The sequence below is a fragment of the Lissotriton helveticus genome, chromosome 10, assembly GCF_964261635.1.
Source record: "Lissotriton helveticus chromosome 10, aLisHel1.1, whole genome shotgun sequence".
Taxonomy (NCBI): domain Eukaryota; kingdom Metazoa; phylum Chordata; class Amphibia; order Caudata; family Salamandridae; genus Lissotriton; species Lissotriton helveticus.
Window position 1 is genome coordinate 29,065,255 of NC_136071.1, and position 18,281 is coordinate 29,083,535.

General features: G+C 47.6%; 1 pseudogene; it reads right to left on the minus strand.

Moving 5' to 3' along the window:
• Positions 1-18,281, minus strand: part of LOC144785316 (forkhead box protein F1-B-like) — a 123,549-nt pseudogene that overhangs the window by 101,393 nt on the left and 3,875 nt on the right.

Below are 18,281 nucleotides of genomic sequence, written 5' to 3' on the forward strand. Positions count from 1 at the left end.
CCGAATCGCTAATACCAAATGTCTTCACATTCATTCCTATGGGCCTCCAAGCCCATAGAAATTAATGGGTAGATATTCCTTATTACCGAACCTAAATAACCAATTCGGTAATAAGGACTATTAACCCCTTCGCTGCGGGGGGCGGGGGGGGGGTAATTCCCCCGCTGTGCTGGGGGCAGGGGGGCCCGCATAGCGCCCCCATGCTCATGACGAGCTCAGCTCGTCATGTGGCACGGCGCTCTGGTGCTCATGATGAGCTGAGCTCGTCACAGCTGCACCCGTTCCCGTGAAACGCTCAGCACAGCAGGAGAATTATCCCCACGTGTGAGCGTTCTACGGCTCATGACGAGCTAAGCTCATCGTGAGCACCGGAGCGCCGTGCCTCATGACGAGCTCAGCTCGTCATGAGCATGGAAGGTGTTAAGGATTCCGTATTTTTTACCGAATCTTTATCTACATAGGAAATACCGATTTCTTAATAGCGAATCTGTAAAATTAGCTATTAAGAAATCGGTATTTCAGATTTACCTACATCTGGCCCCTACTCTCCTCTTCAATTGCCTTCGCACACACCCCCGCATCTGCCGCAACGGCGACCACTTCTTCTCCCTCATCGCAGCCAAGACCTGGACCGGCCCCCTCCACCTTCCTACGGCCCCCTCGCTGGCCGACTTCAGAAAGAGACTCAAGACCTGCCTCTTGGACGGAGACACAGCGCCCAGATACCCCTAGTGGTGACAGAGGGAGCTTTGCAAATGCTGCATGATTGAGGATGGAAAGGCAGGGTTTCCAACAATAAAAGTTTGCAAAAACCGTGACAGAACAAACACAATACAAACACAATCTCGGAATAGTGACACAACATAGGTACACTGAGACTGGTGTACCCTATGTGTCTACCATCAGGGGGCACACGGGCAGTAACATGGACACGCTGAGCCTGGTATGTTGCCACCGGGACCCAAACACCAGAACACGGAAAAAGGTGCACCAACACTGACATGGGGATGTTAACATGGACACTGACATTGGAACATTGACACGGGTCATAGGATTAACACTAGGGCGCTAATACATGTTTGCATATGTATGTGTATTTTTAAGATTATATTTTTGTATAATGAGCTCTAATATTGTGAACTTGTGACAATAAAATGTTTGTTTTTATGAAAAAATAAAATTCTTAGTTTTATTAATTCTCTGTTCAGTTGGAAAAATATATTAATGAATGTTAACATTGCATATTAGCCCGTTGGCTGCTTCCGCTTTTTTGCGGCAGTGCGGCCGTTTTGAAAAACGGGCGCGGTCGCGTCGGCAATTGGCCGACGGCTGTACCAACGAGGTAGTGCTGCCGTCGGTCAATGGTCGACGGCAGCATGGAAGGGGTTAATGAGTCAAGGGAAAAATGTGTTGTTGATGCTAATACATGTGCACCAATCCTGACATGGGGACGTTAACATGGAATTACCGGCAGATACGTCACTTCGTAAACCCCTGTGCTACGTGATACCTGCGCCAGGTATAATGAATGCAGGGTGGGCGTTCCCCCGCATCAAAGCTATAAGATTTCAGAGCGCCACTTCTAGGACGCCATTGCGTCAAAACCTTACGCCTGCCTCATGGCAGACGTAGGGGTGACGCAGGCCCTTTCACATGTGGCTTGTCCTATGATGTGAAAGGACACATTGCTGGAGTTGCTTTTGCTTTCAGACACATCCCAGCAATGCGTCACCTTGTTACATCACCCTCGCAGTGTCCCCGTGTCAGGGGTGGCTGTGTGCCAGTGACCGTGTGTGCCCTCTGTCGATGCCCCTGTGCCATTGTTGGTGCTCTGTGCCTGGGTCAGTGTGTTCACCGTAGTGTGCCACGTGATGTCATTATTTACTTGTAAAGCGCTTACACCTTCCTGGGTCTACCTCAAAGCGCTAGAGGACGGAAGACCCCTAAAGGATGAGGTCAAGTAGAATAAGAGGTGAAATAAAACTGGATGGAGTGGATGAGTGTTTTGAAAGGATGCCTTGGACATGGTGATGTAAAATCAGATTCTCTCCACAGAGAGTCAGACACTTCTAATGAGAGTTGACAAGTAAATCACGAAATGCACTAATGCGTGCATTAAAAGTGACTCATGCGGCGGCGCTATGATCGCCCCACACGTCACGCTCATTTTTAGGTCTCGCCTGTCGATGCGCATGTGCATCGAGCAAGCGAGACTATAGGGGCTCATCGACTCTTTATCTAACTTGCAAGGAATCGTGGCGATTCCTTGCAGTGCCCGTGACTTTTAAGCTCAATGCGCATGTGCATTGAGCTTAAAAGCGCGTGCACAGCCGCCCGCATTCCTCCGACACCTTTGAAGTGAAGCTTAGCTTCACTTCAAAGGCCCGGCTTCTTCACACCTACATGCCGCTCTGCCCCGCTCCGCCCCCTCCCCTGAGTCATCCTGCCTGCCCTCGACGTTCCCCCCGCCCCCTCCCGCCACGCAATGCCGAGAGCTTGATGGCGGCTTTGCTCTTCAGTGAACTTCTCCCTCCCGCTTTGGCTTTCCACCAGCATTTGCATGTCTTTGCTTACTTTCATCAGAGCGGTATACGGGTGCCTGTTCCCTGCTCTTTCCCCTCCCATTTGAGCAACATTTGCACTCCTTTGTTTTAAATGCTCCACAACGTGATCACCGTCATCCTGCCTGCCCTCGACGTTCCCCCCGCCCCCTCCCGCCACGCAATGCCGAGAGCTTGATGGCGGCTTTGCTCTTCAGTGAACTTCTCCCTCCCGCTTTGGCTTTCCACCAGCATTTGCATGTCTTTGCTTACTTTCATCAGAGCGGTATACGGGTGCCTGTTCCCTGCTCTTTCCCCTCCCATTTGAGCAACATTTGCACTCCTTTGTTTTAAATGCTCCACAACGTGATCACCCGATCCTGGATGGTTTAAAGGCATTCCCTACATCGTGTGTAATTGTGCATCACGATAATAGATCCGTACTCCGGGGATGATTAATATTCCTTTTTTTTCACACTATGCATTTATAAGCTCTGTGAATAACGCTTGCCTTTATTTACAAAATACGCGCCTCACCCTCCATTGCATAATTTTTATTAGCCTTGCGTCTCCCGTGCAATTCCCCCTTCCGCTACGGCTTTCCACCAGCATTTGTTTGTTTACTTTCATCAAAGCGGTACAAGGGCATCTGTTCAGTGCACTTCCCTCTCCCGCTTCGGCTTTAAGATGCATTTGTATTTTTAATGCTCCACGTTTGTTCACCCGATCCTGAGTGGTTTACACGCGTTCCCTACATAACGTGTAATTGTGTGTCCCGAGCATGGGTCCATACTCTGGGGGTGAGTACTACTCCTTTTTTTATTTATACACATATTGCTCTCAATTTCCACATGCATACAATATTCAGGTAAGTCACCCATATATGCTCTTCCGATTGTCTCATGTTATCACACCACTGTAACAAAAAAAAAGTATTGTACAATGCAATGGGTCTCGAATTAATAATTGGCAAAGCAAAATATGTCGACAAGTGAACTGATTAAAATATCTAAAATGTAAATTACAGTGTTATTTACATTTTGCGCTAGTTTTGTTGGCCTGCCTCTGCTTTTAAGTGTTCTGTTTACTTCCTGCAAGGGGGTTTGCCCTTCAGTGCCATGCTGTGTGCTTCAGGTTTGCTGCTACTTAATCCCCCAGCCACTCCCACCTCACAACAGTTTTTTTAATTTTTTGGCAGTATTATATAGCGTGAACTCAACCCTGAAGGTATCAGGGCGCTTTACATTAACACCAGTTGCATTACAGATGGACACATTCAATTTTCAGGCGGTGGAGACTGAAACCTGGTTGCCCAGCGTCAAGGTCAGCCTCAATGGCCCTTAACCACATTCAACCAATGCTCCATCCTCTCCTCCTTCTTTTATGGCCCCTCCACGTCCCCGTTTCATTTTTTTTAAGGCACATTTTTACCGAGACGGAGACTTGAGTCCGGTTCCCCAGTCCCATAGTCAGCAGCTCTGGAGGTTATGCAACAGCCTCTCACCTGATAGGCATAGGCATCAGTGAGTTTGGCTGCAAGTGTCGTCTTTTATTTTTTTCCCCGCTTGATTTTTTCGCGGAAATAACTTTAGAATAGCGTCATTCCAACTCAAAATAAACATAGCTCACCATAAAAGCAACTCATAAATAAAGGCCTATTGGACAAAACGTTTTTGTAGAAATTTTCTCAGCGGGTCTTGTAGCGTGGATCATCATAGGTGAGTTGCTGTCACTTTCATGAATTTCTCTATCATTGCAGGACATGCGACACCCAGTGGCCATGGCTAACAGTGCTTCAAATTACGGAAAGCCAGTGTCTATTAAACACGGCGCCTTGATAATATTTTTTTTAAAACGATTCGTCCGCAGTCATGTTGATCATGGCATTTAAATATTGTTGTAAAGGAATATTGAAGACCTGGTTTGTGAATGGGCCTCATTATCTATGCAGGTTCCCCTCGCTCCATTCAAGCCTCTCTCCCTCCTCTGCTCTTTTCTACAGACCCCGTGGGGAGGAGGAAGTGCTCTCTTCATGACCACAAACTTTAACGCCCTCGCAATCTCCTACTTTGGCACCATTGGTGCACCGATTTTATATAATTTTCTGTGCGCGTATATGCCTTTGTTTTTAAAATAAATTAAACACTGCTCTTAGTCCCAAATCAGACACTCTATCACTGACGCTTTGGGAGCTTACGGGATTATTGCCCCAGCTACCATGTCAGGGAGGGAACGAGAGAAGCACCGGGAAGCCAGCAGCTCCCAGTGCAGGATATGGGCTCACCCTCACCCTCACTCACCCTCACCCTCACTCACCCTCACCCACTCTCACCCTCACCCACTCTCACCCTCACCCACTCTCACCCTCACCCACTCTCACCCTCACTCACCCTCACTCTCACTCACCCTCACTCACCCTCACTCTCACTCACCCTCAACCCCTCACTCAACCTCACTCACCCTCACCCACCCTCACCCACCCTCACTCACCCTCAACCCCTCACCCTCACACAGTGCAATAGGTCTCGGAGCATTTGAGTTAGAGCTTTTAGAAATGTTTATGGCTTTTTTTTTTAAATTCTTTAGCATTGGCTACAGGAAACAAAAATGCTAAAGATTTACAAAAAAACCCATAAACAATTCTAAAAGCACTAACTCTAATGCTGCGAGACCTATTGCATTTCCAATGCTTGTTGTAGGTGACCCTGAGGAGCAGTTTTACGGATCTTTTGAAATTTAAAGATGTGATTTGAGGTTTGTTTCGCAGTGAAATGTTTGAAGTTTTTTTCACAGTCCAGCGCTGGACATAGTCCAAGAGGGGGGTGGGGTGAACATGAGCTGAGCCTCTCTTGTGAAAGCAATCCCTGGCCTGCTGCCTGTAGCATTGAGGGGGGCAAGCATTATTGTGGGGGTGCCCCGCCCTGCCAGGCTTCCCATTGGCTACAGAGCCCCCTGTGTGGAGAATAAAGTTTGTTGAGGGATGAATGGGGGCTGACCAGGATGGGGCAGCACCTTGGTGTGGGGTGGTATGGGGAGTCAGGTAGTGCACATTGGGGGGGGGGCGCTTCTTAGGGCTGTGAGTAAGAGTGCTGCTGAGTGGAAGGAGTTAGTATTTGTAAGTAGGGTAAGTGTCGTGGGAGAGAGTTAAAAGTAAAGTGCACCAAGGTATAGGAGCGGAGAACAGGCCTTGGGGGATGAGTAGTAGGGTAAGTGTTGTAGGAGAGTTAAAGTTGAAAGTAAGGAACATGAAGGTTTCGGAGTGAAGATCATGTCTTGTGGGATGGAGAAGTAGGGTAAGTAGGGTAAGTGTTGTAGAAGAGAGTTAAAAGTGAAGCAAATGAAGGTTTAGGAGTGGAGATCGGGCCTTGAAGGGTGGAGTAGTAGGGTAAGTGTTGTAGAAGAGAGTTAAAAGTAGAGTGCACCAAGGTTTACAAGCAGAGATCAGCCCTTGTGAGATGTAGTAGTAGGGTAAGTAGGGTAAGTGTTGTAGGAGACAGTTAAAAGTAAAGCACACAAAGGTTTAGGAGTGAAGATCAGGCCTTGGGGGGGTGGAGTCATAGGGTAAGTGGGATAAGTGTTGGAGGTGAGAGTTATAAGTGAAGGTTTAGGAGCAGAGATCAGCCCTTGTGGGATGGAATAGTAGGGCAATATTAGGGCAAGTGTTGGAGGAGAGAGTCATAAGCGGAGTAACCAAAGGCTGGCCTCTGCCGGGCTGTTAAAGTGTGATTTGAGGACTTTAAATTAGAATCAAAAATAATAAGTAAAAGAAAAAATCAGCATGGCACAGCTTCAAGGCGCTAGCGGGACTTCGGTTATGTTCATTCAATGTCAGGTCAGGTGCAGTGCTTTACCCCTTGGCCGCGGTGGTAATTTCGCCGTGGCGCTATGGGGAAGGGGGGGCCTCGCGTCACGAGCCGCGGTGGCGCTGTGCTTGTGATGGAATGGTTCCGTCACTTTCCCGCCCGCCTAATAGTACGCACAGCACAGGCGCGAAATCAGCGCCGTGCGGGCGCGGCGGCCGGGCCGTGACGGAACCACTCCGTCACCAGCACAGCACCACCGTGGCTCGTGACGAATGAGACCCTTGCAGGTGAGTAGTTGCGCTTTACCAACCTTTGATTGATTGATTAAATTATCCCTATTACTACCATAAGTAGGGAAATAAAGGGAAATCGCACCTATGTTCACGGCTGATCCGGCCTCTTTAAAAAAAGGATGTAAAACCTGAGAAAGAAAATTGAGAAAAAATTATGAAGAAAACAAAAAATCTCTTCTATAGGGTACCCATCAGATTTCCATCAGTAAATTAAAAAGGCACAGACATGAAATTATGAATCTGTAATGATGAATGCCGCTAATGCCCCGAGGGAACCCTTCCGCACTGTCAACTCACTTACCACTCCAAAAACTGAAAACACGCTGCCGACCGCGACAGTCGCACGCTGCAATGAACTTGCGGCGTATTTTCAAGATAAAGTCTCTGTTATTTATAGTGATTTACAACAGACAAAATAAGCTTTGTCTAGCCAGCCGGAGAGACATGTCTTGCACGAGGAGAGGGCATGTATCCCAGAATTCCCCCTTGTCACAATATAGTCACTTACAGTATTATTTGGCAACGTTAATTCTTGATTCCCTTTGGACCCGGTGCCACTCCACACTCTGCTACAAGGAGCCCAAGAGACTTTCCCCACAATTTTGTACTTCCTTAATTTATCCCTTTCCACTGCAGTCGTTCCCAGAGCCTGGAAACATGCAGTGGTCTAGCCTCAGCTAAAAAAAAACTTCGCTTGACCCTACATGTCCCGGGAACTATAGCCCTATCTCCCTGCTTCCAGCCATGGGGAAGGTACTAGAAAAACATATTAATTAAAACCTCCCCTTATTCTTGGAGGAAAACTCTCTTCTCCACTTCACCCAAACTGGTTTCACCCCACAGCAAGAAAACCACACTATGAAGAATTGACAATATTGCTGGACAATGGAAGCTCTACGGCCATTATCCTTCTCGACCTGAGCGCAGCGTTCGACACGGTGGACAATAATAATACCGATATTTATATAGCGCGAACAGCTACCTCGCGTGGAGGTGTCCTGGCGCTGAAAAGAAACCGCAGAACCCAAGAGGAAAAGCAGGGAGAGGTGCTAAGCTTTCTGCGCAAAGAGCCAGGTCTTTAGGAGTTTCCTAAAGATGGCTTCTGACGAGGCAGATTGGATGGCAGAGGGTAGGGAGTTCCAGAGCTTTGCAGTGCCGACCGAAAACGATCTGCCTCCGAGTCTCGCCCTTCTCGCTCGTGGTACGGCCAGTAGGATCTGCGAGTTCGAGCGCAGGTGTCTCTCTTGGTGGTAACGGGGGAGTCGGAGTTTAAGATAATTGGGACAGTTCCCTTTTTGTGCTCTGTACGCTAGGGTGAGCGCTTTGAATTTTACTCTGCTCACCACTGGGAGCCAGTGCAGCTCGTGAAGATGCGGAGAGATGTGATGTTTAAAAGGCAAGTGTTTTATCAATCTCGCAGCCGCATTCGGCACGCTCTGCAGGCGTTGTGTCAGACTCGGGACTCTGAAGCTCGGGTGAGTGAAATCAGAATATAAAATGGTGCATTAAACTGGTTCTCCTTATTTCCGAAAGAAATGTCCTTTTAAATCTGTAAATCCTCACTGCTACTCAGATGTGTTTCCTTTAAAATGTGGGGTCCCTCAGAGCTCTGCATTGAGCCCTACACTTTTTAACCCCTTCGGCGCTCATGATGAGCTGAGCTCGTCATCAGGCACAGTGGAGCTGTGCTCATTACGAGCTGAGCTCGTCATAACGGCCGCGGAATGCCCATGCGGGGCTAATTCCCCTCCTGTGCGGGGCGTTCCATTGAGTGGGCGGAGTCGTGACGAGCTCAGCTCGTCACGAGCACTGCATCGCTACACGCAGCCCCCCTCCCCCCCACACCGCGGGAGAATTAGCCCCCCCGTGGAAGGGGGTAACATTTATCTATGCCCATTGGCAGATGTTATTGGGGAATTTGGGGTGTTGATTGTTTCTTACGCTGATGACACCCAACTGATTGTCTCCCTTTCCCCAGGGACAGGCTCACAACAACAACCGGCCCTGCATCTGGAGAAAGGTGCATGTTGGATGGTGAACTAGCTCACTCAAGTTGAACAGAGATAAAACAGGGCTGATCATTTTAGGAAACAAGCCCACTCCTCGAACAACCATTGGATGGCCAGAGTACCTGGGAACTTCACCCACCCCTTCCTCCCCCATATTGAGCCGAGGCATGTTGTCGCTCAGCTCCTTACCCATTGAGGCCCAAGAAAAAAAAAACAAGCAGCATCTTGCTTTGGCATGATTAGAACCCTATGTAAAATCCTTGAGCTCCCACCCAATTAGTCTACGAGAACAGTGTCCAGAGCGTTTATTCTTTCCCGCTTGGACTATGGGAATTCCTTGTGTATGGGTTCACACAAAGACATTATTAAGAGCCTCCAGCTAGTCCAGCACACCGCAGCAATGATAAAAGTAGAATGGCCTCCTTGCACTGGCTTCCAGTGGAAGAGAGGCTTAATTTCAAGGCACTTTATCTGGCTCATAGGGGAATCGACCATAAAGGGCCCTCTTTGATTTTCAGCGCCGGGTTTTGTTTGCACTGTGCAATCATTGCGAACGGCACCATGCACAGTGCAAGCGGGCACTGCTTCCTTTCTGCCGCTCGAGTAGATTTTTTACTCGAGCTGCAGCTTTCTCATCTAGAGCGTTTGTGAGCATACGGGACCACTCTTAATGCGAAATCTGAATGCCCGCTTTGGGAAATCTAACCAGGAGGTTGATTTTCCATGCTCGCGCTCGCCAACTTGACATTGACGTTTGTGAACGAGGAAAAATCTCTCTGGGAGGTGGATTTTTCACACTCGTGCTCTCCAACTTGATATTGACGAGCACGAGTGAGGAAAACAAATTTCCTCTGCTGAGTTTTTCAGAACTTTGCAAGCTCCGTGTAACGTGGAGTGCGGAAAGCTCTGCAAACTCCAAGGGCGGAGCGGAGTTCACCACCCAGGCTTACACTATATATAAAATGCAAAATATATATATATTTTTAAAAGCAACACAAGGGAAATGTGGGTAGGAGGAGGTGGTCAGCAACACAATGGACTGAGGGAGGAGGGTGGGGGGGACAAGCAACACAAGGGAGGGGTGGGAGATGGGCTGCAGACAAGCACCCTTCGAGAGTACATGTTGAAAAGTAAAAAAAAAAGAAGTGCAGGAGTGTGCAGCCAGTGGAAGGACTCTGGCTGCAGACAAGAAGCAGCACTAGGTCCATGCTCCACGGCAGGGACTGGAAGTGTTAGAGGAAGCAGGGAGAAGGAGGAGGAGGTGCTGGCCAGTCAGAGGCAAGGAAAGGATAGGCTTTGCTGCCATAGTCACCCCACTGGGCCGGTCTGGTTCCCGTGAGCTGCTTACCTCCTTTTTCCAGTACTGAAGGACCAGGGGCTGGTGTCCGGCAGCGGGCCAGGGAGGTGTGCTGGTCATGTCCCCTCTGTCTCTCAGGACTGGATCACCACAAGAAGACAAGAGTAGCGGCTCATACAGGTGAGAGCGGTGGGGCGGGGGACGTGTGCTGGTCATGTTCCCTCTGTCTCCCAGGACTGGATCACCACAAGAAGACAATGGTAGCGGCTCACACAGGTGAGAGCGGTGGGGCAGGGGACGTGTGCTGGTCATGTTCCCTCTGTCTCCCAGGACTGGATCACCACAAGAAGACAATGGTAGCGGCTCACACAGGTGAGAGCGGTGGGGCAGGGGACGTGTGCTGGTCATGTTCCCTCTGTCTCTCAGGAGTGGATCACCGCAGGAAGACACTTCCCTGTGGCTGCATGTCCTGCATGGCTTCGGGCTGCAGGAAATGGGACGGGTGTGATGCCAAAGGGATGGGCGGGTTTATCATTCACTCAATCAATCATGGAATTGTAAGCGCGCTAATCACCCGTTAGGGTCTCAAGGCGCTATGGGATGGGTCCGCAGATCTGTTTAGCCAAAGAGCCAGGTCTCGAGGGTCTTCCTGAAGGTGTTCAGGGAGGGGGCGCGTCTGATGTCTGCCGGGAGCTCGTTCCAGGTCTAGGCTGCAATGTGAGAGAAGGATCTTCTACCTGCTCTGGCTCTGCGACTGCGTGGGGTTTCGGCCAGTCCGAGGTTGGAAGATCTGAGGTTTCTTTTGGGTACGTGGAAGTTGATTCTGTCGTTGAGGTATCCGGGTCCGGTTTTGTGTAGGCATTTGTAGGCGTGGGTGAGGATTTTGAAAGTGACTCTTTTCTCCACGGGGAGCCGGTGGAGTCTTCGTAGGTGTTGACTGATGTGTGTCGGGGGATGCCGAGGACGAGTCTGGCGGCGGTGTTCTGCCTTAACTCTATGCATTAACTATAGGGTTCTCGTGACATGATATTCAACTATGAGGCATTGATGCGTAAATGCCACAAGAACCGCTTAAATCTAGGGCGGGTACTTTTTAAGTTGCATCTTTTTGAAACAGGGAAATGAGTATTGAAAACAATACTACACACCCTGCTGTGGGTTGTAGTATGTTCCAGCGTTCCCATTGGCTGACAAGGTGATTTCAAGAAATAATGGAAAATAAAGAATCCATCAGTACGACATAATTCCTGTGAAATATGGGTTTTGAGACCACCGCTGAAAAGACATTCTACTCAGGGGGTACTGACTCTGAAACCTGAAAAACTTTGCCTTTTCTAGTTTGTGGTCAGCTTTGGCAGCATGGCGCCCCCAGTTTCACAGCCCCTGTACTTCAGGCATGCTCGGTAGACAAAAGACACTAGCCAGTGGCAACCTCCTCGGGAAACATCCTTTACAACGCAACTTTTAGCACGCAGTGCTTTTACATCGCAACTTTTACAACGCAAACCATTACAACGCATTGCGCTGGGGGTCGCTCTAGGATAGGGAATAGATTTAATTTACTATCCAACACTTTCCCTAGTGTCCACGGGGACTGGAGTTGGAATAGTAAATTAAACTATTCACTATCCAACACCTCAAAGCGCTATGCGTTGTAACAGCATGCGTTGTAAAAACTGCGATGTAAAAGCAAGCGATGTAAAAGCATGCGTTGTAAAAGCATGCGTTGTAATGTCATACATCCAACCTCCTTGCATGACCATGCTTGGTGTGCACTGGGCATGACATTGCCCGCTCACGTGCAGCTAACCGGTAGCCTGCTCCCGGTACCCAAACGAACACTCCCTGCAGCTGTGCTCAGAGGGGCGTGGCCTACGCCCATGCCCTGTTCCAGCACCCGTGCATGCAGCACAGCCTGGGTACAGGGCTGGGTATTTCCTATCTATTAAACCGAACATTGCACAGCATAAGGACCTGCGGGGCATATTAGCAAGGGCAATATCGCCGCTTTAGCGGCACTTTTTGGCGCTAAAGCGGCAATTTTATTTATTTTATTTTGAAAGTTTTATAGAGCGCGAACAAGATCCTTACGGATATCAGAGCGCGAACAAACAGAGTGGGACAAAAAGGCAAATGAGTAATAATTAAACAAAACATTTGAGGAAAGAAGTGTAAATGGTTACAAGATAAAAGAGAGACAAGGTAAGGTAGCATTAGTGCATAGGAGGTCAATATACATCCAATATACAATATACGAAGTCTCAGGAGGAAGAGTACTGAGATACGAGATTACAATGGTCAAAAGTTCAGGTAAATTTGGCTAAGAGGAGAGCTTTTACTTCATTTTTGAAGGATATATTTTTATCGCCCTATCAGCAAGCTGTCGCTAACAGCAGTTAGCGACAGCTTTTAGGAGATAGCGACTGGTTTGGGCCCCGCTTTGCATGTCAGCAATATTTATCGCTAATGACATGCAAAGTGGGCGAACCCAACCTGTTAGCGACTGAAAGCAGTCGCTAACGTCGCTATCGCCTATTAGCAGAGCAGGCCTAGCAATAAAAAAAAGTCACGCTAAGGGCGATTATCGCTAGAATCTAATGCCTGCTAATAGGATGACTTACCTGTATATTCAATGGGGGGTGGATAGTCAGGTTAAGCCCCCATTGGCGTTAATGCTTGAATATCGCTGGATTTCCAGCGATATTCACGCATTTCGCCGCTATCGCTGGATATTTTAGCACAATAGAGAAAAACGTTGCTAATAGCATGCTTTCTCCGCTAACATATGCGTTGATAGGCAGCGATAAATTAAAACGCACTAAGCGCGTTTTGCGATAAATATCGCAATTCATTGCTGATTTGCCCCTGCTTACCTCTGTGACGTGCCCTTGATTCTTCAGAATAATGTAAAGTCTGCATTCGCTGCTGGCCAGGTGGTGATGGGGCCAGGGAGGGGGTTGTGGTGCACTGATGGCAGGCCTTTGGTTGGGCCCATGTTTGAATATTTCTTCCCATTTGGAAGAGGACTGAGGCTGAGAGGGTCCCTTCAAGGAACCGTGTGGGTCATTAGAATGTAGATCTGTCCGCCCCTGTTCACGCGCACGTTTCGCTTGAGTTTATTGGTTTATAGCGCGTCAGCACCTCTGATGACGTCGCCTCCAGGCGCTGCCTCCCAGGAGCCGGTATTAAACCGGCCCGGAGACGAACCTCGCACCCGCAGGGGCCCAGGCCGCCACATATATCCAATCCTGGCGGGTTTGAGCGGTTAATTAATTCACAGCCGCAGTAATTGGCGCCTTTGATGTCCCGGATTTATACTCGTCGCCATGTGTGACCTGAGCAGTAAATCCGGCTGGCACAGGCCGCTGCCCTGGGCTCGCACGGGTGAAACGTGCAATAAAATCAATGCTCTGCTTGGCAGCAGCGCGGATGCCGGGCGGAGTGGCGAGTTCATATATAAAGGAATCAACTCTTCAGAAATGAAACCCGGCCGAGCGCCTAGAAGCGGGCGTGCCGAGTGCAAGCGCAATATAACCGAACACGGATGCGTTTGGGCCGTAAGGAATGGAGCGCAGTAAGGGCCATATGTATCAACAAACCCTTTTGCGATTCCTAAATAGCGATTTTTAAGGAATCGCTATTTAGGAATCGCAAAATTGTATGTATGAAGAAAATCGCTATTTTTTAGCGATTCCTTAATCCTCCTTATTCGTAATTAAGGAATAATTTCCAATGCATTCCTATGGGCCAGGAGGCCCATGGGAATGATTGGGAAATAATTCTCAAATTGCGAATTCGCAATTTGCTAATCGCAATTTGAGAATTATTTCAAGGGTGCAGGGGTGTCTCAAAGACACCCTGATGCACCCCTGAAATGTACATGTGTGTGCATATGGCGCCCTATGGGCATGTGTGTGCATCACATGCCACCTTCAAAAATGCCAAATTGTGCATTTTTTGAAGAATTCGCAAGTTACCATCAACTACAAGTTGGTGGTAATTTGCGAATTCTTAACCATAATTCGCAACCCAAAAATGCTACATACATAGCATTTAAGGAATCGCAACATTGCGATTCCTTAAATGCTATGGCAAAATAAGGAATCGCAAATCTTTGCTATTCCTTATTTTGCGAATATTTCATACATCCCAAAACATGCAAAAAGGCCGTTTGCGATTCGCAAAAGGCTTGATACATATGGCCCTAAATCACATGCAATTAATTAGCACACATTTTGCCAGATGTTCTCGGAAGCATGGGAGGAGCCGCACTTCTTGGCACTACAAATTTGTAGTTGTCAGAATTTCCTCCTTTTTGGGGTTGTAAATAAAGGGCGGACATAAAAGGTCGATAAAATCAATCTGTCATCGAATAAAAAGTTTAGAATAAACTCGTGTTGGCAGAAAATCATTCGAATCCACCTTATATACTGCACTACATTGGTAGAGATGCACGTGCGGGCGACTTGAACTCGTACATCAGAAGTGTGAGGGGACAGAAGTACAGTAAGAATAAATTAAAAATCAGTAAAAAAGATTCGATGTCTAGACAAATGCAAGATTATCAGAATTTTGAAGCGCAAAGTGAAACTCTACACCCCCCCACTACACTCCACGCCACTCTATCGCACTCCACCCGACGTCACTCTTCGCAACTCCACAATTCTCTGTTCCACTCTGCCATTCCACTCTACTACACTACTATTTACCTTTCCACGACAATCTACTCCGCTCTACGCCACTCTACTCCACGCAGCACCCTCAACACCATTTTACGCCACTCCACTCCACGCCACTCTCCTTAATCCCACCAACTTTGTCGTGCTGAACAGCAGCCACGCTGGTGTACAACATGGCGAAAACATATTGGCAAAGTCAGTAACTATTGCGCAGGCGAGACCTATTGGCGTTGTCAATGCTTGTTTCCTATTGGTGTCCAGGCCTACAATGCTTTTTCATTGCAGTTGAATAACCGAGTTATCCCTATTGTACTCTTGCATTAATCAGTATTCCTGAACTGATAAATGGACTTGGTCAAGTGCCGGATGGGGCTCCTACATCAACTGTTAAATTTCTCTTATTCTTTGTAAAGCATAAGATTCTATTTCATATGTATTCGGCCATGCACTTCGTCACATAGGACTCCCCTCTTGTAGAGGACTCTTAGCAAGGGTGTGCGGAGTGCGCCTAATTTGCTAATGTGTAATTACGCAAAATTCCAGAAAAATTATTTGAAAATACACATAATTCCACAAAATGCAAAACTAGCATTCGGTGCTGTAAAACAAGGTCCTTTGCACACGTATGAGAGTAATTCATGAAAGTTAGTGTGGTCGTGTAAATGACCAAATCAACAAAAAGTTCTATCGGATCTGTTCTTTGTCTTTTATTTCATAGAAACCAGCCAACACGTGTTTCGTCACATAGGGAAGTATTCTGTGACTTCTTCAGGGAACTCCCCCGTTGTCGCCACGGACATTAGCGTACTCGCTGCTGATCAGGATTGTTATATAAGACACCCGACCACATATCGGATTTGGCACGACAACGGTCTACTCGTTGCGACAGATGGTAGGCGCTGCAGAGATTTTACCGCATGCTACCGGCCCATGAATGTACCAGATTTTACGTACCTTCCTTTGTTTCTAAGTACTAAACTACTAAAAAACGCACACTTTTGACGTACTCCTTTAGACCAGCCGGGTCGGAATTATCACGACAGAGCGAAATTGGAGGGACCATCAAGCACGAAGTTCAGCCCTGAAGAAGTCACGGGATACTTCCCTATGTGACGAAACGTGTGTTGAGAGAACCGGCAGGCCCTTTGGCTCTTATGTCAGCCGTGTACAGAGGTTTCCAGTTAATCCCTGTTACCCCCTCCTCCCCGTTGACACCCCGTCCTCCCCCTATTGTCACGCCCTTCTCCCCCTGTCACCAGGACCTTGAATGAGACGCGGAGGGCCACACCGGTCCAATAACACACTCACGGGCACTGCGGACATGCCAAGAAGCAGCTCTTTTCCAGAAGTCGTTGCTGAGAAATAGCCTCATATTTTTAGCTCTTGCCTCGTTTTTTGGTGATTTAATTTTTAAGACAGCACTAATGGACTCGTAAATGAATTTTTATTATTTCTGTCTTAAAAGGACCGCAGAGGGTGATGGATGGCTCTTCTCGTAGGGTGCACGTGCGCCTCCAGGAGAGAATGGAGGGGTGCTAGGTAAGGAGGGGGAGACATTAAAAGAGAGGACGAACAAGAGAGAGACGCGGTGCTTAATTTGTAATACAGTAAGTGCTAGGGCCCACGTCAGGAAGCCACTGCAGCTTGAACCACCCGTTGCCCCTGCCAGCGCTGCCAACGACAGGACCAACACAACTACCAACCATCACACTCCTACAAGTGAGACAATTCAGGCTATTCCAGGCCCCCAGAGCTATCAGAATGCCTTGGGGGGCAGGTAATAAGTGCTTTTAATATATATTGAATTAATAAACAACTGTTGTTCTGCCCATCTTTAAATTATAAAGACAGCGCCACCATGTGGCAGCCTGTCAAAGTGCCTGTGTTCACAATTAAGTGCCAGTGCTGAGCACCGGGAACCACCAGCTAAAATTAAGCACTGGAGAGCAGGTGTACAAGGAGAGGGGCTGATGCCATGAAGTAGGAGAAGAGAACAGACACAATGGAAGGTGGAGAGAGAAGAACAGAGAGGACAGGAGAACAAAATGGTGGGAGAAGGATCCCCATATCTTTGAGACACTTATTGGCCTTCGGCTGAACGGTGGGCCCTCATGCTTAGGGCCTACAGGTGCTACAAGGGCCAGATTTAAATATTGGCAGACAGAGTTTTCTCTGTTGTCTTGGCAGAGACTTAACGAGCTGTATGCCAAATTTAGAAATGACCGCCATGTGTGCGGTCATTTAAAAAGCATTGTCAGGAGCCACCGTCAAGACGGTCCCTGTCAATGCTTTTTAAGTTTGACGCACCGCTCCGTTAAACGTGTTATTTATTTATTTATTTTTTCATTCCAAAGCAGGCTCAAGTTCCTATAGGTAAAGTTTTTCTTGATTTTTTTCCAACATTGTCCTTGCCCTGAGGTCATTCTTTTCTTAGCTGCAGCCCTCAACCCCCTTCTCAACATTTACCAACTTGATTAGAAATATTTATTGTTGAGACGCTCTCTCTGACATCTGTCAATCTGGCAGAGGTGGACAAGCCAAAAAATTAACTGGTAGAGCTGATTCAAGGGTCTAGCTTGGATCACAGAGCTGAGGCATGAGCCGAGCCCTGTAAAACCAACAGCAACAAACATTATGTACAATATGATAAAGTCTTTTCAAAATTCAAAAAAGTGTATTTCTTTAACATGTGAATGCTTTGACATCAATACAGCACATTATAACACTGTACTGAGAAGTGAGAACTTAAACAAGCATTGGAAATGCAATAGGTCTCGCAGCATTAGAGTTAGTGCATTTAGAATTGTTTATGGGTTTTTTGTTGTAAATCTTTTGCATTTTTTTTTTTTTTTGCCAATGCTAAAGAATTACAAATCAAAAAAGCAATAAACAATTGTAAAAGCTGTAACTAAAAATCCTACGAGACCTATTGCACTGTGTGAGGGTGAGGTGTTGAGGGTGAGTGAGGGTGGGGGTGAGTGAGGAGTTGAGTGTGAGTGAGGTGTTGAGGGTGAGTGAGGTGTTGAGGGTGAGTGAGAGTGAGAGTGAGTGAGGGTGAGGGTGAGGGAGGGTTATTGCGAGTTAGGATGAGGGGTTGAGGGTGGGTGATGGTGAGGTGAGACATTCCTTTTAGCCAAACATGGTGTCGATTTCTCTGTTGATTCGACCCCTTCTATTCCTGACTCTGCTTGCCGGTCCATGCAAATGAAAAATCCCTTGTTTTACGCCCCTACCAGGTGTTTCTAAATGTTAATGTGCGTGTATATGTTTTATAAGACACAGCCAGTGAGATAACAGGAGGTTATCGCCCCGCCCCCACAAACACATGCTGGCCGGAGACAAAAGGCAGCTGGAGTATGTGTGACCCCGGATCCCTGAGTCCTGTTTGTTAAAGCATGTAGACTTTGTTTATGTTGGGCGCATGTTATCATGTTTTGTTTTAGAGAGCTCAAAGAGAACCCTGACACGCGCCTTACCAATAGCAGAGAGGTCTGGGTGGGCGAGATATGCATTTTACGATAACTAGGGTTAAGGGGCTTTCCTTTACGTACTGAAAGATCTGCGGCAGGAAGTTGTCAACGTAAATAAACACCTGGATACAAACCAAATTGTCCTATGCCTACTTTGTACAAACGTGCAGGTAAGAGCAGAAAAAGAAAC